Source organism: Delphinapterus leucas, chromosome X, assembly GCF_059928025.1.
Source record: "Delphinapterus leucas isolate spDelLeu-1000000601 "Yukka" chromosome X, BTC_Dleu_Yukka2, whole genome shotgun sequence".
NCBI lineage: Eukaryota > Metazoa > Chordata > Mammalia > Artiodactyla > Monodontidae > Delphinapterus > Delphinapterus leucas.
In genome coordinates this window covers 88,415,579-88,438,781 of record NC_143150.1, presented here as the reverse complement: position 1 = coordinate 88,438,781, position 23,203 = coordinate 88,415,579, and the positions used below count along the sequence as shown (strand labels likewise).

The following is a 23,203-nucleotide window of genomic DNA, read 5'->3' as shown; positions in this document are numbered from 1 at the left end:
ACCATATGATCGAGCAATCCCACTCCTGTGTGTATATCCAGAAAAGACAAAAACTCTAATTCAAAAAGATACATGCACCCCAATGTTCATAGCAGCACCACTTATAATAGTCAAGACATGGAAGCAACCCAAGTTCCCATCAACAGATGAATGGATAAAGAAGATGTGAGATATATATACACACACATATATATGTATATAAAATGGAATATTACTCGGCCATAAAAAAGAATGAAATATTGCTATTTGCAGCAACATGGATGAACCTAGAGAGTATCATACTTAGTGAAATAAGGCAGAGAAAGACAAATATCATATGATATCACTTATATGTGGAATCTAAAGAATAATACAAATGAACTTATTTACAAAACAGAAACAGACTCACAGACATAGAAAACAAACATATGGTTACAAAAGGGAAAAGGGGAGGAGGGATAAATTAGGAGTATGTGATTAACAGATACACACTACTATATATAAAATAGGTAAACAACAAGGATTTACTGTATAGCACAGGGAACTATATTCAATATCTTGTAATAATGTATAATGGAAAATAATCTGAAAAAAATATGTATATAAACAATCACTTTGCTATACATGTGAAACTAACACAATAGTGTAAATCAACTATGCTTCAATTTTTTTAAGAAAAAAAGGAATAACTAAGCTGAATATACAAGAACAAAAAAAGAACAAAATTGAAGACACAAACAGAAAGACATACCATGTTCTTGGATTGTAAGAATTAATATTGATAAAACATTTATATTACCCAAAGCAATCTACAAATTGAATGTAACTCCTATCAAAATTCCAGTGGCATCTTTCACAGAAATAGAAAAAAAAATCCTAAAATTCATACGGAACTACAAAAGACACTAAATAACAAAGCAATCTTGAGAGAGAAAAACAAAACTGGAGGTATTGCAGTTCCTGATTTCAAACTATATTACAGAGCTATAGTAGTCCAAACAGTATGATGCTGGCATAAAAACACAGACCAACAGAATAAAAATAGAGAGCCCACCAAAATCCAAGCACATGCAGTCAACTAATCTTTGACAAGGGTGCCAAGAACACACAACGGGGAAAGGATAGCCTCTTCGATAAATGCTTTTGGGAAAATTGAATATCCACATGCAAAAGAATGAAACCTAACACTTATACCACTCACAAAAATAAACTCAAAATGCATTGAAGACTTACAGTCCTGAAACCATAAAACTCCTAGAAGAAAACAGGGATAAAGCTTCATGACATTTGTTTTGGCAGTGATTTCATGGAAATGACACTAAAAGCACAGGCAACAAAAGCAAAACTAAACAAGTGGGACTACATCAAACTAAAAAGCTTCTGCACAGCAAAGGGAATAATCAACAGGGTAAAAATGCAAACTACAGAGTAGGAGAAAAATATTTGCAAACCATATATCTAATAATGGGTTAATATCTAAAATATATAAGGAACTCAAACAACTCAATAGCAAAACAAAAACAAAAACAAATAACCCAATTTAAAATGGGCAAAGGATCTGAATATACAAAGGACCAGTAGGTACATGAAAAGGTGCGGCAAGAGATAACAAGTGTTGGCAATGATGTGGAGAAAAGGGAACCCTTGTACACTGTTGGTGGGAATATAATTGGTATAGCCATTATAGAAGACATTATGGAGGTTCCTCAAAAACAGTAAAAACAGAACCACCATATGATCCAACAATCCCACTTCTGGGAATATATCTGAAGGAAACGAAATCAGTATTTCATAGAGATACCTGCACTCCCACGTTCATTGCAGCATTATCCACAATAGCTAAGATATGGAAATAACCTAAGTGTCCATTGACAGATAAATGGATAAAGAAAGTGTCATGACAACACGGATGAACCTGCAGGGCATTATGCTAATTGAAACAAGCCAGACAAAGAAAGACAAATACTGCCTCGTATCATTTATATGTGGAATCTAAAAATAAAAGTCAAACTCATAGAAACAGAGAGTAGAATGGTCATTGACAGAGGATAGGGGGTGGGGGAAATGGAATGTTGGTCAAGGGGTTCAAACCTTCAGTTATAAGATGAATGAGTTCTGAGGATCTAATGTACAGCATTGTGACTATAGTTAATACTGTATTGCATACTTAAAATTTGCTGAGAGAGTATATCTTAAGGGTTCTCATGGGCTTCCCTGGTGGCACAGTGGTTGAGAGTCCGCCTGCAGATGAAGGGGACACGGGTTCCTGCCCCGGTCTGGGAAGATCCCACATGCCGCGGAGCGGCTGGGCCCATGAGCCATGGCCGCTGAGCCTGCGCGTCCGGAGCCTGTGCTCCGCGACGGGAGAGGCCATAACAGTGAGAGCCCCACGTACCGCAAAAAAAAAAGAAAGGGTTCTCACCAAAAAAGTGTACATGTATCAAATCATCACATTGTACACTTTAAATATGTACAATTTTACTTGTCAATCATATCTCAATAAAGCTGGGGGGAAAATTAAGGGTTTTTTCTTAGCATCTACCTCCAACCATCCAACAACCACCACCACCACCTACTCCCCCAACACTTCACACACACACACTCACAATCTCTAGATCAAGCGGCAAAGTATCTATCCTTCCATCCACCTATCCATTGATGTAAAAAAGCAAAATTTATATCACTTTGTAGATAGTATAGCAAAAAATGTTAAGGGCTAGGAAGAGGGAAAATGAGAAGTAATAAATGTTAAGGCAGTCATATTGGGAATAGAGGCTCTAAGAAAATCCTTCCTTATTTTTAGGTTGCTCCTCGTTCAGCTCTCAGTTTAAATAAATAAATATTTAATATAATATATAATTAATATTATAGTATATAATTAATAAATATAATATATAAAATTCATATTACATTTTATAAATGTAATATAAAAGTAATACATATATAAATTACATTACTATGCAATATATACTATAAAATATTACTACAGATGGCAATGCTTGAACTGTTTGGTTTTTTTCCCTGTCACTGATGGTACTTGGGAACAAATGTACAAACTACAGGGCAATGAGAGAAATGAAATTTTGAGCTGAAGAAAGAAACCAGATTCAGAAAGCAAAGATTCATATAAACTTAAAATATGAAAAAAAATCTCCATGAGGAATATAAAACAGGTTCACACTGCTCATTAGAAAGAACATGATGAGCTCTAGCAGAGACGTGAAGAAAACTGTAAGGATTTTATGGGAGGAAAATTGAAGAAGAATGGAGGGATGGAAGATAGAGTAGAATGGTACCAGAAGGAAGTATAATTTGTGTTGAGCCTCAAAGAATAGGCAAGGTTTAGTCAGGTAGATAGGACTAAGAAGGTGTTGAAAGAAGATAATGAACAAAGCACTGGGTATGTTTAGGAAATTGTGAATTGTCACATTTGGGGCTTACTGTGTATGGCAGGGGTTATAGACATGGGGTCTCAAAACAGCCTTTCTGGATTAACATCCTAGCTCTACCAGTTACTAGCTGTGAGACTTTGTGTAAATCATTTAGAATTCCATATGCTTCATTTTCCTCCTCCGCAAAATGGGGAAGAACAATAGGAATTTATATGGTTGCTGTATGGATTAAATAAGATAATACATGTAAAATGACTTAGAACAGTGTCTGGCATCCAGTAAGTGTGCGACGAATGTCAGCCTGTTTGTTTTTTTTTTTTTTTTTTTTTTGGAGGAAGTGCAAAGGAAGTATCCAGGATTCAAGGCTAGAAGAGAAGGTAGAAGCCATATTATGGAGAACTTGGGTTGCCAAACTTGAGGGGTTGGTACTTAAATCAAAATGAAGAAAGTTTTGAATAATAGAGTGCCATAAAGGCAGAGTAATTGTTGTCAATTTGTGGTAGGAGATTTTTACAACTCTAGCTGCCTGACTGTGCAAAGGGCTGGCTTGTGAGAGCGTTTTTACCATCAACGGAAGGGTTCAAGCACAGCCTGGTCAACCAAAGTCAAGGGTGTCATAAATGGCAGTCAGGCAGTGGGTCAGTGTTGGCCAACTTGAAAGGCCTCAAAGATTCCTTTCAACTGTAAGTTGATTTCAGATAAAGATGCTAGGAACAATATGGAGGAGAGTTTTATGCAAGACTAAGCATAGAGCCAGAGCAACTGTTCAAGTGAGAGAGGGCAGTACAAGAGAGTCAATGGCGGGTTTGCTGGTCTAGAATATCAGAGCTGGAAAGAACTTCTTTCACTCAAAAAAGCTTCTTCACTGTACAGACAAGGAAATTAAAATTCTCAGATAGAGGAAGTGGGTAAATTTTAAAGGGGTGAGCCTAGAGGCGGGGAAGCCAGCCAGGAATCCAGAAATCCAGAAATAAATAAGGGTTTGGAAGAGAGTGGGAGTAGCAGGATTTGAAAGGAAGGGAGTAGATATGAGGGCTATTTTGAAGGAAGAAGGACTGACAGCATGTGATGATTGATAGGATATAGAGGATGAATAAGCAGTGACTCCAAGATTTCAATGCTGGCTGAGTGGGAGGCAGGAGGCCAAGGACAGAGCCTGTTTGGCAAGGGGAAGATAACAAGTTCCGTTTTTGATATATTGGGGTTTGAGATAAAAAAAGAGAAAAGTTATTCAAGTAGACACTGTCCATCAGACAGTTGAAGAGTTTTTTGTTTATCACTTCCCCTGTCTCAGTGTGAGAGGCATCATGGGCATTGGGAAGAAAAGGCACTCTAAAATCTGAATTTTGAATACCAGCTCTGCCACTTACAGGTCCAATGGATTTTGGAAACTCTCTCAGCCTCAACTTCTGCCTCTTAGAATAGGGACACTACTAAGTACATATCAAACACCATATTGTTTAATCCTGAGAGTCTAATTCACATATTTAAAAACTTTCCAGGAAAGCTTGGGAATGACTGGTCTGTGTGACCTGCCTCTTCTCCAATGCTATGGCACACAGAACGTGGGCAGAGGAATAGTTAATATTGGTATTAGAAAGAGAACGTGAGGCACAAAAAGAGGATTTGACACAAAATTCCAAAGTATAGTGGGACAAGCATAGGATTTGGGGTCGGGCCAAGCTGGGTTCAAAGCACAGCTGTACCACTTATTGGCTTTGTTACCTTGAGAATGTTGTTTGGCCTCTCTGAGCCTCTTTTTTTCATCTGTAAAATAGGAATCCTATCAATTTACAGTAGTGATAAGATTAGAGATTATGCACATAAAATTCCCAGAATGTAATTGGCAGTTAATCAATGGTAGCTTTGATCATCCCCATCCCAGAGTTGACTCCCAAGCACATGAAAATAGTGACGCCAATTTCCTACTGTGTACTTCCATTCTCTTGCTCCTTCGAACCAGCCCTCAAAAAATAAAAGCACATCAGCTATCCCTTTGATTTTTCACACACCTATGAGGTCACCCAAAGCATTCCCTCCTGCCCTTTGAACTTTTAGTTCATTCTCAAATGATTTACCGCCTGCCTAGCCTCCAAATGACCATGCTAGCAGTCGTGTCCTTCCTCTCTGAGGCTCTGTCCTTTTGATAACAACAGTGCCCCTGATGGGGTTAACATTCCCACACTCTAAGAGCACCCTCCCAAGACAAAATTGTCAACTTCAGAAGGACCTTAATGGGAACAGCAGTGAGGAGCAAGCTAACATTCTGTTTCTCCACCAACGCCTGCAAAGACTGAATTATCTCCTCTAAGACTTTCTCAGATTGCTGTACTCGTTGCAAACTTACTATGCGATTCTGATGAGGATAAACATTTCCCTGGGGTCTCTTTCGAGGCCTGTTCCTAAAGTTTGCTCCAGCAATCAAACTCTCTAGCACTAGTCTGAGCAGGAACAAATTAAGAGAAGACCCCACAGTGTATCTTAAACTGTCACAGTACTGCCAGTGTGAGTTTTGATGTGTTTCCTTTAGTGCTCTGACATAACCTAACTGACTTCCACAGAGACAGCCGCCAATTAGATGAGACCCCCATTAGGAAGGGGAACGGAGAAGGTTCCTTTTGGCCTTTTTCAGCATTCTCGGCTTCGAGTAAAACAGTGAGAAAAGGAATGTCATGGTCAAATAATAAGGACACTTAAGGCACTGGGTATAAATACCAGACGGTGACTCACATCCAAGGCTAGTCAGACAGAACACGTTAGGGCTTGCTTAAGCAAAAGTGAAAACACACACACACACACACACACACACACACACACACACACAGAGTAGGTTCACTTTGCTTCAGCTGAAGCAATGAAACACTTGACTCAGGCAGAAGCCTCACACTCTGCCCTCCCTGAACACATAGCAACAAGAGGGGTGGCTGCTGTTTTAAGAGTCTCGCAGCAACGCTTCCCAACAGCAAGGGAATGCTGTAATCATCAGCCAGCAGGCCTCTCCCACATGCAAGCCTCAGGAACACAGCTCACGCACAGGAGTTGCAGCGGCAAGAAACCCAACCACTGCAAACGCAACTCGAGGCAGCTCTTGGACAAGCAGGTAGATGACCCTAGCCTCCACTGCCACCCTCTCCCCTCTCATCCAGGGTTGCACCTGGGATCCCTCTCCATGTCCACCTGTACCACTACTTCCTTCTATTCGTTCCCTCTGTCCCAAGCTCGTATGTGTCTGTCATTCAAGGCTCACCCCACTTACTAGGTTTCTCAGAAAGACTGGAAAACTCAGCTAGTATATCCAGCTCTTCAAGTCATATTCGCTTTCTCATTTGTAATGGGGAGAAGAAAGGGGGACGTGGCCAGTTACTGAGTACAAAAGTTTTGCTTGACTCTTCCAGCAAACCATTATGGAGAATCTGCTCTGCTCTGTGCTGAGAATAGTAAAGATACAGCAGACACAGCCATTGTCCTCTAGAAGATTTTGGTCCAGCAAACCAGACACAGGGCAGTCAAAGTCCCCAAACATTTCTACTGGAAAATCAGAAGTCCAGCATTCCAAAAAGGGAGAGATTACATCCACCAGGAGCAGACTGAGATGATGCGCTTGGGGCATAGAGTAGGGCTTGAAGGTTAGGCCCAAGTGGGACGGGAGGGGAGAAGGGAGCAGGCCTTCTGAGTCGGCAATATGAAGCCGAGCCACTCAAGGAACATGGTGATGGGAAATTTGGAGGACAGAACTTCCCAGGTGTGTTGGTGGGGGGAGTGGAGAGGAAAACACTCTGCCTGAGAATTTGGGTCCTGGAAGGAATGCTAGAAAGTAAGACTCAAGCCCAGTGGACAATGGTCCCTACACCAGGCTAAAGTAGTTTGGGCTCTATTTTGGAGGTAGCAGGGAAATATTAAATAATTTTAAGTGGGAGGGGGGATGATCAAAGGGAGGGAAACCATTGAAGAGGCCACTACAATAGTGTAGTTGTTCCAGAAGGAGGCTTCTTCCTGCCTGTCCCAGCTCTTGCAAGATCCTCCTTCAAAGCTGCCTTCTCTGTCTGAGCTCACAATTTCAGAGCTCATTACTATGCTTCTCTTTTAAGCTGGGTGAGATATCAATGACATTTCTTATTCTGAATGAGACTCCTAATGTTGTAGTGAAGCTGGGTCAGGGACTTAAGAAAAAAGTAGAAGCTTCATCCCAAACTCCCAGTTTAGAAGAAAGGAACTATGATACATCATTTCCATTTCTGTAATAGCATCGGTTGGCTTGGCCCCTGGTCTCTTCTAAGATCCCAACAGAGGAGCTGGAGGGGAAAGGGAGAAGGGAGAGAGAGGGAGGGGGGAGGCAGGAGAGGGAGGGAGGGAGAGAGAGTGGGGGGAGAGAGAGAGAGATGCCAACATAAGTCAAAACCTGATTGTCAAGTGCTTTTCTGGGGCCTGTTCCAGATCACTGTCACTTACAGGCTTAGACTAGAGCTCAGCCCTAAATTAGGGCTCTAACCTAGAAGCTGGGATGGGAGGTGGAAGGGCCCCACCTGGGTCTTAGCAGTGGGAATTAACTCTCCCTGATCCTTAATTCTTTTGGCTTTTATTAGTGGCTGGAAGGGGAGAAGGATGAAACCTGAACCCTAATGCAGCTGAGAAGGGCTAAGAGCCAAAACCTTCCTTAAGCAGATACAATATGTGCAGGGCCTGGGCAGGTTTCAGAACACTGAACATTTCTCCAGCCAAAGGCATGGGAAAACATGAAAATTACATATTTAACCCTTTACATCCAGAGAGGGAGAGTATCATCCTCCCACCAGCACTCACACAGCAGAGACAAACTGGCAAGCTGGCTCTTGCAAAAGCCCCAGCACTTGGTGCTTTGTGACCACCTAGAGGGGTGGGATAGGGAGGGTGGGAGGGAAACACAAGAGGGAGGAGATATGGGGATATATGTATATGTATAGCTGATTCACTTTGTTATACAGCAGAAACTAACACACCATTGTAAAGCAATTATACTCCAAGAAAGATGTTAAAAAAAAAAAAAAAGCCTGAGCACTTGGGTAAGCCTTTTTCACAAAAACACCCCCAGCAGCTAGATACTCAAATCAGTTTCAAATATAAATTACAAGCTATTTCACCTGGTCAGAGTTAGGTAAAGGGAACCCATGTGCCCATTAGATTTTTAGCATGAAATGAGTTTTGTCTACGAGGAGGGAGGGAGTGAAGAGACCAAGTTCCATGGCACAAGCATCTTTACGACATTCTGAATTTCAGTTTTTCACCATGCAGAAAAGCATGTGATGCTGTACAAAAAAAAGTAATGGATCTAGAAAGCAAATCTAAGAAGGATGGAGGTAGGAAAGTTAACATTTCCTGAGAATTTTCTGTAAATATACAGGACATCCAGTCTAGGGTTTGGGTCAGATAATCACTCCAAATGTGCAGAAGTCTCTTAATAATAAAGTGATGTTTTCCAGCCAGATTTGCAGCCAATGAATTTGTGAAGTAAATCCCTATTTCCTTTTTTTAATTAATTTTTATTGGAGTATAGTTGCTTTACAATGTTGTTAGTTTCTTTTTTATTTTAATATAAAACTCAGGATGAAAGTATGGTGAGGACACCACTGAAAACAATTAAATCATATTTGCAAGTTTAACAATGCTTTTTCAAAGGTCACATTTTAAGAACCAATGCTACTGCAGAAATATGAACAATGACATTCACAGATTAATAATACTCCCCCATGCAGAGAGCATAAAACTACTAACAACAAAAATGCAATCCAGACTTGAAACTCCAGTGGAGTTTGCCTTACGAAGCCTCCACATTTTACTTTTCATATAGCGAAAACAATCTTTAAATATCTTGGCAAGACAACTGATGTTTTTTAACAGCCTCGAATCTTTTAACATTTCCAGCTTCATGTCTGAACTTTGGCGTTTTGACAGCTTCTTCTATTTTTTGTTTGTTTGATTTTTGGACTTCCCCATCACTTGAAAGTACTAAGTTAGGCAGAAAGAACTTCAGCCAGTAATACCTCAGGTGACTAGGCAGCCTGCAGATTGGAGGAGCTAGCAAGACCAAACTATGACCAGAAAAGCCCATTAAATAACAACGCAGGCCTGTTCCAATGTCTGTTGGGGCATGAGATTGTGTGGCAATTAAGTCATTTCCACAACAATCAGCAGATTAGTAAATCATCTGTGTTAACCATTATGTTCCTAAAATAATGATTTGTTGTTTTAACTGACCAGTGGCCTTAAATAAAATTCTTTTTCTTTTTCTGAACTACCTATGGAACTCCTTTCCCTGATGGTCCTATGGTCTCAGAAGATCCAAAACTTAACTAAACCTGGTTAGCCCTCCCAATCTCCGTCACCACCTAGAGCCTTCTAGATTAGAAATACTGGATTCATCTCTAACTCCTGCCTCTCCCTCATTTCTTCAGATCCAAATGGTGTATATTACCACAACCTCTGGCAACTTGCTAATGTGTTAACAACAGTCAGCACGTTGCCAAGATGACTGATTCCTTTATAATGCCATCTCCAATTGTTCAGTACAGGTCTTTCCTTGTGTAAGCAGTTATATGGCTGGTACTGTGTTAGATGCTTTATTTTTAATACTTTAACTCTAATCCTCCAAAAAACAACAAAATGGCTACATACTTCCAACCTGAATCCATCCTATAGCCCAATGTTCTGGGTTCTTCAGAATAACTGGCTCAAATCCATTCACCCTTATGTCTCATTACTCAAGCAGATCCTCACTGATCCACTTATCCAGCCATACAAGCAGTATCACATTGGGCAAGTTACCTAACCTCTCTATTCCTCAATTTCCTCATCTGTAAAATGGGATTGATAAAGGAGCTAATATGTGTTAAAATAGAAAACCAGTGCCTGGTCCAAGGTACGCACTATGAAAGTATTTTTAGAAAGCAAATAAAAGTGACGTTTATGGGGCTGTGCACTGGTTTCACAGGCCATAGGAAGTGTAGCTCAGCTCCTAGAACAGGCACTCAATAAATTTAATGCATGAATTAATAAGTGAATAAATGAAGAAACCACACATACCTGGCCCTTGGGGAGCTCATACTCTTACTCAGTTCACTGTGGGGGTGAACCAACTGGCCTGTCGCCTGAGTCCTTAGGACATGCATCACTTGTACTAACTGGAATGAATGCCTTTCTTCCTCCCCAACCTACCTAAATCCTGTATAGCCCTCAAGGTCTAGCTTCAATTCTTCCTTTCTCCACAAAGCTCCCTAACCACATCAGCCTGCAATGAAATCTCTTCTCACTGAATAAATGTTGCTCTTCCTCACAGACATAGAGAACAGACTTGTGGAAGCCAAGGGGGGGTCGGGGAGGGATGGATTGGGAGTTTGGGATCAGCAGATGCAAACTATTATATACAGAATGGATAAACAACAAGGTCCTACTGTATAGCACAGGGATCTATATACAATATCCTGTGATAAACCATAATGGAAAAGAATATGAAAAGAATGTATGTATATGTATAACTGAATCACTTTGCTGTACAGCAGAAATTAACACATTGTAAATCAACTATACTTCAATAAATTTTTTAAAATGTTGCTCTTAGATCCTAGCCCATGGTTTCAGCACTTAAATTAAGGTTTTTGTTCCCCAGGCTTGCAGTAGTGCCTCTCTTCAACAAAACCGTCATTTCCAGGGAACAGGTCTTCCATGGTGGCTATCTCTTGTATTCTCTAGTTTAGGGTAAGGCACTTTACAAAGTGTTCAACAAATACATGTTGACTGGTGGACTGATTGATTGATTGGAGGCTTAATTGAGAGCTCTTAGGTAGGAGCCAAACAAGGCTTAGCATAGCCTTTCAAATTGCTGTCTCTTCAAACATTAGCCAGAAATCATGTCTGGTCCTCCAACTTCTGCCAGGAGCAAACGTCACATTAAAGATGTCCTGCCATTTCATACAACTTCCAAAGATTTGGTAACTTCATACACTTAATTTTTTAAGTTCAGAATTCCCTTAAGAGCATTTCTGCTTAATAAGGGACACCTGTAGAATGCTTTTCCTTTCTTAAATCACATACACATCTAGTATTTATATGAGATAAAAGATAAAATCAATCTCCCTCCCTACTGGGGAAAAAATGCAAGTTTTATTATTTTCATTTTGCAAATGAGGAAATGGAGACACCGAGAGGAAAATGACATGCCCAGTCATACACAAATACTGAGCAGCAAAGCGAAGACTGAACTTCAGGTCTTCTAAATCCAAGCTTATACTTCTTACCCTGACTTGAGATTTAAAACAAAATAAAACAAAACAAAACCTTTCCTTTGACCCTGACCCCTGACTGGCATGTACTGTTAACAGTACCAATTTTTGCAGTAAGTTACATTTCTCTAATTTCTCTCATTCCCCACCCCGTCATATTCTTATCCAGTTCTTTTTCTCTCTCTCTCTCTTTCTTTCACCTATGTAAACATGATAGTGTTGAAACAGTCTGGGATATGGAGTCAGACAGAAGTCAATTTGAATGCCAGCTCATCCATATGGAGTCTGTTACTTAACTTCTCCTGAGCCTCAGTCCCCTCATCTGCACAATGGGGAGATCAATATCTACCTCAAAGAGTTACTGTAAAAATTAAATAAGAATATATGTAAAACACCTAGAAGTAGCAGTATTTACCACATAGCAGGTCCACTACCTCTCCTATTCCCCCATATCTACGCCTGGATCACCCATTTAGTTCAAGAGGTTGCTGAGATCCAACCAAACGGCATTACCTCCATCCAATGAGGCACAACCACACAAGTGGAGTATCCAGGTCCCTGCCTGGTCCACTTTTCCTCCTGTTGCCTTGCTACTCCCTGATTACAAATTTAAATTAACACAGAGCTCCAAACTCTCAGTCAAGTCCTTCAAAGAACATGAGAGTCAAGAACTGATACTTACTCTCCCCTGAGTCTCCAAGATATCATCCCTCACCCTCTAAGTCAGAGATAATATGCCATCAAAAACTGCCTACCTGCAGAAGTTTTCAGAGGAGGTTTTACTTACATCAAACACAAACGAAAAGAAATGGAAAGCAGCAAGGCAGCCCAACAAAGACAAGGCTTTAGCTTGTCATGTTCTCATAAGCAAAGATGGGGCAGCAGCCATGAGACTCTAACCCCTTTCCAGAATAACTAGTTGAACGAGCTTTCCTCCCAGGTCTACCTCATCTCACCCCCAACCCCCTCCCCCAAAAGAAAAATCAATTTCTGATGGACCGTGAAAGGCAGTATAGGAGAACCATTCAAAACTTCCCTGCCAGAGGCTCAGGAAGAGAGAAGACCATACAGCTGGGAATCTGCTGAGTGGCGTTAGGGTGGGGGCCAGAAGACACCACAAAGGGTCTGTCCATCACTGGGCTTAACCCTTGATCCTGTCAAATTAGTCCCACCTCCCGCATTCCTCACAGATGTAACATTAAAAGACTTGAGTGAAAGTTAACAGACCATGCGGCACCCCGTCCCTGAGAACATACCAGGAAACAGCCACTTCTGGAAACATAGGAAGTAGGAGCGTGGAGAAAAGCTAAGTCCTGGAAGAACTGCCTGCTGTCAGTCAGCCTTTACACTTCCACAGCCTAGATCATGAGCGAAGATCCTGGAGCTCTTAGCATCCCGTCAATAAAGCAGAAGCTTGCCCCTCAGAGAGGCTGAGAAGAAACAGGAGGGTACAGAGAGGTGAAATAACATGCCAAGATTACTCAGTGAGTTGATAAGAGAATATCAGGAATGCGACAAAGGTCCAGTCCTCCACTGAAACAGGACAGAGAGAGACACAGTATGAGAAAAGTTCCCCCTGATCCGGCTACAAATTTGCTGAAGAGTTTTCAAACTTTATCAACCTTAACTCTGTGAACTTCTCTCCCCCAACCTCCCCACACCGGAAGTATGGCTGAGCCAAGAGAGACAGAACTGGTACAGCAGACTAGAAGGGCCCACTGTACCAAAAAAGAAAAACAACAACAACAAAAAGCTGGGTTTTGGACAGCGGGCAGGGAAGACAATGAATGAACCAAGAAGTAGTGACACTTGAATGAAACAGTCCCAAATGTAGGCCTCAAGCAACTTGGTGCTGGTGGGTGGGGGCTGGGAACCAAAGACTGGACATGAAAGAAGGGTAGCCTAGATGCATGGAAAATTTGTCTCTGTTGCTACCAGGCAGTGCTCATCCCATAGCATGGCGTAGTCACAGACTCGCACTGAAAGAGGAGGGAGTGGAGGTGAAGTCAATGGGGAGGAGTTAGTCTCTTTGAGAAACGAAGTCATCTTGATCTTTGCAATTTCAGTGCCCAGCCAGGATGGCTATGTGCCCAAGTAAACATGCCAGTGTGATGTGAGGAAGAACGAATCATCCCTTGCAAAACTAATGCCTAAGACAATCTTTCCACTTGGCCTGTTTACACTGGATAGGGCGAAGGGGTGTAAGGAGACAAACCTCTATCCCATCCCAGTCTTTGGAACGCAGTCTTTAGCAGGGAAAAATAATATCTCAACTTGTTCATTAATGACTTAATTGAAGTCTGTCTGAAGCAGGTATTTCAGGGGAGCACCAGGAAACAAAATATTGTCTTCATAGAAACTGAGTGAAAGTGATCTAGGTACCAACATAAGTAATATAAAAGGGTCACTTGCTGATTACAAGATAAATCAGGTAAACCTGGAGTTCAGTTTCAGAGAGAAATTTAATGATGCATACACTGTATGTACACACAAATCTGGCCCCAGGATCAAGGATATGAGCACCTGGGCAGTGATAGTAGTAGAAACCCCAAACCCATCTACATCTATGTAACAGAGATATCTAGAGCACTTGTTGTCCCTGACTTATGGATTGTTTTCCAAGATTACCTTTAGTAAATAAGCAGCTTGGAGCTTTGAATGCAGTTCCCTATAGACAGAATATTGTAAATGGTGGTTAGGTTCTGTAATTTCATCAGTGATACACTATAGATGAAAGAGGCCTCTCCAGAACTGTTCTGAACGTGGCCACTATCAATAACTGTGTCAGGGGGACATATTTCCTAGACTTTAACTCTCTTCTCCAGGCCTCTCATCCTTCAGTGATAATGAAGATTAAGCTCCACTTCAATACACTCCCCAATCAGGGCTTCAGTAGCAAGAAAAGGTATTTGCCCAACTCAGGTGACAAACTGGTAGATGTGAGGGTGTGGGGGAGGGGCGAGACTGTCAGTGCAAGACCTCCAGAAGGAACGACTCTTGTGGGTATTCCAGGTACAGACAGAAGACCTCAGAACACAGGAATGGCAGCAACGATAGGAGATTTGCAGCCAGTGCCAGTGGCAATGTGCACAGAAATAAACATCTGACAGGGCTGGGGACTGCTGTGTCTAAATTCCTACCGAGGGGTTCCGTAAGTTGGAGACTGCTTGTATGTCACATAGGGTCAACATCTTCAATCTTGGAGACACCTATTTGTTCCAGAAGGGGAAAATTAAGTTCAGAGAGGTTATTCCTACAATTTCCAAGCCAGCAGTTGGTTAAAAATCAAATCAAATCAATCTGATGTTCTAGAGGTCTGATTTTGACACTATTCGCCAACTGCCACTTCCTTCTTCTATTATACAAATTCCTTGTCTGTAACTCTGTAGAAATATATATGCTCCTGGAATTCATGGCTTATGTCTTCCCTATCATCTCCCTTAGAACACTTTTTCCAAGGCTGACCTGGGCTAGGGGCAGGGCTAGGGGCAATTCTAAATACATAGTGAGTGATGAGATGTGCCCCTCCTAAATCTCTTATGTAGTTGTCCCAGGTGCCTACGTAGAGGCCTTGGGCAGGTGTGGCTTAGCCGTAGCACAGATACTTCCACTAAAAGGCTTTGCTTGACACAGAGTCTTCGTATGGCATGGATGCCAGAAAGAGCCAAAGTGGTCTTCAGCTGTATTTTTTTAAAGAATGGTGCTACCTAACTTTGGTCAGACTCTCCTCAGTTACTGCATTCAGCTGTGGGCTCCCTAACTCAAGAGGAACATGGCCAGGCTGGAGTGCATCCAGAGTGGGAGGAGGCTGGATCTCAGATCCTGTAAGGAACAGCTGAAAGAGCTAAGGCTCTTTAGCCTAGAAAAATGAGACAAAGAGACACAGTCTTTGTCTTCAGACCTCCCAAAGGTTGTCCTAAGTAAGAGAAAGCATCTTGTTCTGTGTGGTCCCAGAAGGCAGAGCTATAGGACCCATAGAGAATAGGTAGATGGAGAATGATTTCAGCTCGACCTGAGAAAAAGATGTCTACTACAGTCAAAACTTTTCAACACTGAAATGGGCTGTCTAAGAAGGGAGCGAGCTCCCCCATGACCACAGGAGAACAAGCTCAGGGCTACTGCACATGGATCGGTTAAGATTAAGACCAGGTGACTTCCACAAGGCCTTCCTCACTCTGCTAATCTGTGATTCCAGCCACCTCAAAGAACAGCATTCCGTTAGCAGGCCTGAGTTGAGTCTGCCCTTTGGTGAGGGTCGGGGAAGGAGGGTGCTTTGTTAGAGCAGCCCTTCACTTAATCTCTGCTGTTCTTCATTAACTTTTCTCAGACAGGTCAGCATATTTTTGTCCCCTGGCTCTGAAGAAGCCTAACTATAAAAATTCTGATGTTCCCTCCAGAAAATCACTCCATAAACACCAACCTCAAATCTGAGTCTCTCTTTTCTCTTAAAAAAAAAAATTCCTGGGAGGAGATGGAGGAGAGCAAGGGGCAAAATCATCTGAATTCTGTTTAAGGGACAACATTCAAGTGTCTTCCAGCTGGAGTTGAATTATTTTCTTTGAGGTTTTAGAGAAGGAAAAGCCTCTAATAGGCTTGGCCTTTTTTCACTTCAGGGAGCACATGTGTGGATTGCAATAGGTTACCAGGTGTATTGTGACAGCCCAGCAGGCCCCAAAGTAGTGTGTACCCAAAGCTCAGCCAAGGGTTGCCAGACATACCACCCACCCTCTTTGCCTTACTACCTCCCTCCAACCTTCTTTGTATTTCTCTGGATGGATTCCTACCCCATGTCCCCAAAAGCTTACTTTCTGAGAGAGGAGCATTTGGGGAACTGAGGTAGTAGACATCTTTGCTGATTCTAGAAGCAGAGATGAGGAGGAGATTCATCTAAGTAATCAGGCTGGACTAAGCTCTCAAGAAGCACACCCCATGAAGGGTCTCTTTGTGAATGCCAAGCCCTGTTCTGGGGGTAGGCCTGGCCTGTAACATGACTAAGAAGGTTTCACAGAACTACCATTTCTCACATAACACTACCTCTGCACCCAACAAGAACTCAAAGTCACAGCCAAATCTACTGCCAGCCACAAGATAGCCTGAATCTGACTTTACCCACGTCCTCTTGAAATCTCAAATGCCTCTTTGTGTACTTCTTCTAGAAATAAAGTCATAGTGGGGATGGGGGAGGGTATAAAAACAAAAAGCATGTCCTGCCATTTTCCTAGGCTAAGGATGGCACACAGAATTAGGGTTTGCCCAATTCATTTTCACATCATCTGTGCTAATAAAGATGGGCCAACGACACTCATTTGGCAAATAGAATCTTGGGTCCAAAGAGGATAAAATAATATAGCAACATCAGTGCACACTAAGTGGAGGAGGTGAAGCTTCTTCCTCCTCCAGGCTACTGCCCCACCCCACCCTCCTTTGTTCCAGGGCAGTAACTAGCATCCACTTCCTTCACTGTGCCAGATAGAGACTGCCACCAAAAATGGGCCAGGAAAAGGGCAAATATGTAGGGTGAGCCAGTTTCTGCAATGTCTTGTCCTTCTCCCCAATTTTCCTCCTTCTCCTTTTCCTGCATCCCCACATTGGTCTCCACCCTTTCTTTTCTCCACCCTCAGCCAACCTCAGGGCACATTTCCAAGAACTCAAAATGAGTATAGGAATCTTACACTACAGCTTAGCAACTCTCTCTCTCACACACGCACGCACGCACACACACCACAGGAGGATACAATTTGAATCTCTGAGGCCTCTGAGAGGCCCTATCTGATGCATAATCATTGGTGCCAGAACCTTGAAAAGGTCACCCACCCTCCAAAGTGGATCTTTTCCAGCGCATGGAGCCAACTTCATGGATGACTGTCTACACTGTAGAGGGGGTAGAGGGGGACCCCTAGGTAGCAAATAGCCAAGTCTGATTAGAAGAGAATCTCCACTTCATCCAGACAGGCCCCCTGGGTCAACGAGGTAGATGCTAACCAAAGGAATCAATAACGCCAAGGGCATGGGCCCAATTCTCTAGTTGGTCACATTTCTTTGGGAACATCACACTGTATGGGGCAATCATAAACCATCCCTTAACACATGGGATAATCAATAATAATAGTTGTTTTTTAACATTTCTTCTTTTTTTGTCACTTAATTGTTAAGAGACGGCTATACCAGTCTCCACAACTTTGGCAGCTGAATTCCCTACTTTCAGGGAAATCATAGGAGCCTATAGGAACTGATGATTTCCCCAACCTGATTATTTCCTGATCCAAAGGGTCCCCCATAACAAATATGAAATACACTTTCACACTCTATGCACTCTTCCCACTAATCATCTTTCCTCAAATTCCTCCACTCCCAAGATGCCTCCACCTGTTCCACAAGCTATCTCCAAGCATGTACACCACATCAGATCCAAATCGTTTTTGGTGTTTTTCCCCATGACACCGAAGGAGGTTCTCCAATATTTCTTACCATGGTTCTGGCACCTTACCTCTGTCTCTGCCTGACCTGAGATCATCACAAGTGATTTGGAGTCACTAAAACTGTCCTCTCCTACTCCCTGAGCCCAGACTCCACCAGGGAGTGTCTGCAACCCAGTGCTCACCTACTCTGGAAACACAAGCTGGCGTGCAAAAGGTCACTGAGGTGGGAGGCCGCCAAGACTGGATACATCCCTCAGTGGTATTGCCCCATGCCCCTTCACAAGCTGCAGTACTACCGGAAGAATTGAGAAACTCTCCAAGTAGAGGATGTGGAGAAAAGGGAACCCTTGTGCACTACTGGTGGGAATGTAAATTGGTGCAGCCAATATGGAGAACAGTATGGAGATTCCTTTAAAAACTAAAAATAGAACTACCATATGATCCAGCAATTCCACTACTGGGTATAGAGCTGGAAAAAACAAAAACTCTAATTCGAAAAGATACATGCACCCCAATGTTCTTAGCAGCACTGTTTACAATAGCCAAGTCATAGACACAACCCAAGTTTCCATCAACAGGTGAATGGATAAAGATGTAATATATATATATATATATATATATATATATATATATATATACACACACACACACACATTATATATATAATGGGATACTACTCAGCCATAAAAAAGAATGAAATATTGCCATTTGCAGCTACATGGATGGACCTAGACAGTATAATGCTTAGTGAAATAAGTCAGACAGAGAAAGACAAATACTGTATGATATCACTTTTATGTGGAATCTAAAAAATAATACAAATGAATCTATATACAAAACAGAAACAGACTGACAGACACAGAAAACAAACTTATGGTTACCAAAGGGGATAGGGAGAGGGGGAGGGACAAATTAGGAGTATGAGATTAACAGATACAAACTACTATACATAAAACAGATAAGCAACAAGGATTTACTGTATAGCACAGAGAATTATACCCAATATCTTGTAATAATCTATAATGGAATATAACCTGAATAAAAAAGGATCACTATGCTGTACACCTGAAACTAACACAAAAATGTAAATCAACTATACTTCAATAAAAATAATAATTAAAAAAATAAACTCTCCAAGTGGTAGAAAATATTATAGATTTGGAGCCTACCACTGGCATAAAGGATTGGCTACCAGACTGTCATAGTCTTATTTAAAGACACCTAAGCCCAGGGAGGGCAAGTGATGCACCCAGGATCGTGGGGCTAGTGAGTGGCAGAGCAAGGATTAGAACCCAAGTTTTCAATCTGTCAATACAATTCTCTTTGTACACCCTTCCATCCCATCCCTACCAATGTGTACAGACTGAAGCTATTTTCAAGAAGAAATCTGTATTGTTCTGAAGCATAAGGGGAAACAAAACTAAGGTAGAAAAATTAAAAGGGGATTAATGAACTATGCCACATACTGTCTTGGCAAGAAAAAAAATACAGGCAACCATTGCACCTTACAAAAATGCCATGGCCCCTTTATACAGTAATAGGGCTAACCAGGTTATATATAGCTGGCTTTTACTGGAAGGAATCAAGCTATCTGGGATAAATGGGAGAAATTATGTTACCCCCTGCATATCCAAATGTGTGTAATAATGAGCCTTCATATATAATAGGGGTCAACTGTACATTCAGCAGAAAGGGAGTCGTTAAAAGGCACCCTCTCTCAACACACGAGTCATTTCCTCAACAGCTTGGCCAAGGAAACCCTCATCCACCCTCAAATAATCCCCCAGCCAGACCACAAATTGTTGGCTGCCCCATACTTAGTAACACCCCCTTGCCATGTTCCTGCTGGCTCACAAAACAATCCAGGACCACAGCAGCAACCACTCTCTGGGGTGCTTCTCAGGATGGGTCAGCCCTGGGCAGGGGTGAAAAATGACCTCTCCAAGGCAGGTTGTCTGGGCAGACTGGAAAGTCTGTGGGTGGTGTCAGGAGAAAAAGAAAGGGGGGAACTGCCAGACCATGGAGGGCTGCATAGACAGTTCTGACCTTGGTGGAAAGAGCAGGGAGAGGAGTCTGATTAGAAGAAATTCCTGAAGGCCAGGATTCCCCTCCTCAAAGGGGTTGTTTGAGAGTGTTTTAAAAAAAAAAGCTTATTACTCCCTCCGGATAATACTGGAGGGAAAGGGATAGTGACTTGTGGGGGGGGGGAAGGAATGGTGTGACAGTGGGTGACAAAGCAATCTTAGGCTGGTTAGAAATACATGACTAGTATGGGGAAAGGGGGTGCTGGGTGAAGATCTGGGCTGGTTATTGGTGTTTGGGGAAGCTAAAGATCCCAGGTTTCCCTGACAGCCCCTCAAAGTTTTGCCTCAGGCGCTCAAGATGATTGGTACACCCCATGGCAACACCCCAGGATTGCTAAGAGTGTGGCCCCCAAGGCCTGAAGGACCCCCTACAAGTTAACCAGCAGCTCCGGTGCCTGGCGAAAGGGGCACAGGTTACGCGGGGGTGTGGCGGGGGCATTCGCCACCCCCTGCTGAGACGTGACCCACGTTAAGAAGCCAAAACAATAAAGTGACATTTGTTCCCCACAGAGAAACCACATCTTTTTATCTGCAGCCCAAACCCACGTCTTCCACCTCAACTGCAATTTGAGCGGGTTGGAAGGGGAAGGGCTTTTCAGATTTGAGCATTTCAGAGAAACAAAAACAACAACAACAAAAAACAACAGAATAAAGTTCGTGAAGTTCGCTCCCTTGGCCATCTGGCGCCTCAAGGTGAGTCGTCCTGCAAATCTCTCTTCCCAGTTACAGCCCCCGCGGCCCCCAACCCCTACACTCACCCCTACCGGGGGATGGCTTGCTCAGGGATTCTAGAGTGCTCGGGAGAGCTCCTCTACCCTGCCCTCAGCTGCAACTTGGCTTCCAGCAGACCACAGCCTCCTAAAACAAACAAACCCTGGCGGCGGCGGCGGCGGCGGCGGCGGCGGCGGCGGCGGCGGCGGCGGCGGCGGCGGCGGCGGCGGCGGCGGCGGCGGCGGCGGCGGCGGCGGCGGCGGCGGCACAGCTGTGCTCCATGGCGCAAAAGTTTCCTCCACTCTCCTCAACGTGCAGGAAATCTCGCCAGCGCTGGGGCAGGACTCCGGCGGGAGGGAAAGGCCGAGCCCAAGCGGCAGCAGCAACGCCCCACCGGCTGAATGGATGTGCGCGCGTCCGGCCGTGGGAAGTGAGGCTGACGAAAGCCACCGATGCCTCATCTCCGTTCCCACACCGGACCCTCGCCCCGCAACCTGCCCGGGCGAGATGACCCGCCGGTCGATCCAGGGACCGACGCCTTGAAGAAATGTGCCAAGGCGCCTTGCCTGTCCCTTCAGCCCGTCGCTGTCCCGCAGGGGCACGGGAACTTCCAAGGAGGAACCCCCAACAGCCAACACTTCCTCCAGCTCCAACGGAGGGGAGCAGCCGCCCAGACACTGGGGAGCAGAATCGGCCCCCGAGCCCTCCCGAGGGTGTCTGCGCGCGGGGCTCTAACCCGGGGCCGGCCGCATTCTCATCCAGCGCTCCCGCCACCCCGAAGGGGTGTCCGCGCCGGGGCTGGTGGCCAGATCCCCCCCCCACCAGTGCAGCTAATGCTTCACGTCGGGGCTTTCATCCCCAGCACCGAACAAGTTTCAAAGTTGGTCTGAGGGCCGCGTCCCGCGGCAGCCTGCGCACCCGCTCGCCCATTCAAAGTTGGGCACCGCTGGGACAGAGCCGCCAGTTCTTACCTTAGACACTGTGAGCGGTTCGCAGTGTTCCAGACCCCCCTTAAGGGTGAAGCCCCAGGGTGCCCCCCCTTGCAGCTGCACAGGGACGTACTGGAAGGACCCAGGCCGGTTCTCCATCCTCCGCTCGGCTCAGGGCCGCGGGGCTCCTTTTCCGCGGGGGCTACGTTGCCTCCGCCCCCAGCGGCTCCACCACCATAGCCCTCCAGCGCTACGCCACCCCGCACCGCCCTGCTCCGCCTACTCTCCTGGCTGGAGACGCTCGGGCAGCGAGCGAGCGCAAGGAGGAAATGACACGGAGCTGGAGAGAGGGGGAGAGAGGGGGGAAAAGGAGAAGGAGGAAAAAAAAAGAAAAGAAAAGAAAGAAGGAGAGGCGGAGGGATAGCGCGTAATGGACAAGAAAACGGAGCAATGGGGAGGGGCAGTCACTGGGACCTCGCCTATAGGATCGCTGGGGAGTGGGAGCAAGGCGAGGCTTCACATCAATTGTTACATTGTTTCATTCAAGCAGGCCCCCCTCTTTGGTTCTCCTCCTTACTGCAGAGTTCCCCGCCCCTCCAGCCAGCCGAGGCGAGGGGAGGTGAAAGTCGTTAGTGTGGATGGCCCGCGTGGCTGAGTGGGCTGAAATGCTGGTTTCCCGATTAGCGCGTTCATGTTTCTCTGACTGCCTTTTTCTTCTGAAGGTCCCGAGAACCGGGTCCTGGGAGGGTTACAAAGCTGCTAATTTGTGGACCTTGCCTAGAGGGATGGAAAGTCAAGCAAGCAGGCCAGCGAACACAGTGGGGCTGTGTGTGTAGGCTGCTCTGTGTGTATGAGCTAGGTGTGTGGGGTCATTATGAAACATCGCCCCGGAGCATAGTTTAAATAAAGAAGCACTTTGAGGATGCCCCCTGCCCAGGCTCAGCCGCACCCTGGCTCAGTGCTGGCGTCTATGGGTAGCACTGTGCTCATGTATGTTCCAGTCATCTGGAGTTCCTGGCACGGCCTTGCACTTGCCCCACTGAGATGACCAAGCCAGGAATCAGCAAAGTTTATGACTAGCAGTATTGTTTTCACTCCTAAACAAACCTACAGGAAGGAGCATCCATTGATAAGCTGGCCAATTAACAATGTGGTGCCTTTTGGAAGAATCGGCTTTTACAGGGGTCAGAAAGTCTCTGCTCATCTGTTCATGCTTGAGGCTGTAGTGTCTGAGCTGAGCTTTTAGAACAGACCAAACAAATACCCACACTAATAGTCCCCAAAACTGAATTTGTTACTAAATCTTGGGCTGATTTCTCAGTCTTGACCTGGGCACGGTTACCACCCCTCTCTGAGGTGTTGTCTCTGGAGCCACATTCAGGCAGTGAGTTTTTAAAGAGCTTCCCAGTAGCGGGGAAAGTTTTGACAACTCAGTGG

The 23,203-nt window shown here is 44.1% G+C and overlaps 1 protein-coding gene across 1 annotated transcript in view; it reads right to left on the bottom strand.

Annotated features, from left to right (window-relative positions):
* The window catches only part of SHROOM4 (shroom family member 4), a 219,777-nt gene extending 196,976 nt beyond the window's left edge, over nucleotides 1–22,801 (bottom strand). The window contains exon 1 of the mRNA XM_089904543.1: nucleotides 21,809–22,801. The gene's annotated coding sequence lies outside the window, so the exon portion shown is untranslated. The remainder of the gene's footprint in view (nucleotides 1–21,808) is intronic.
* Between the last annotated feature and the right edge of the window lie 402 nt (nucleotides 22,802–23,203).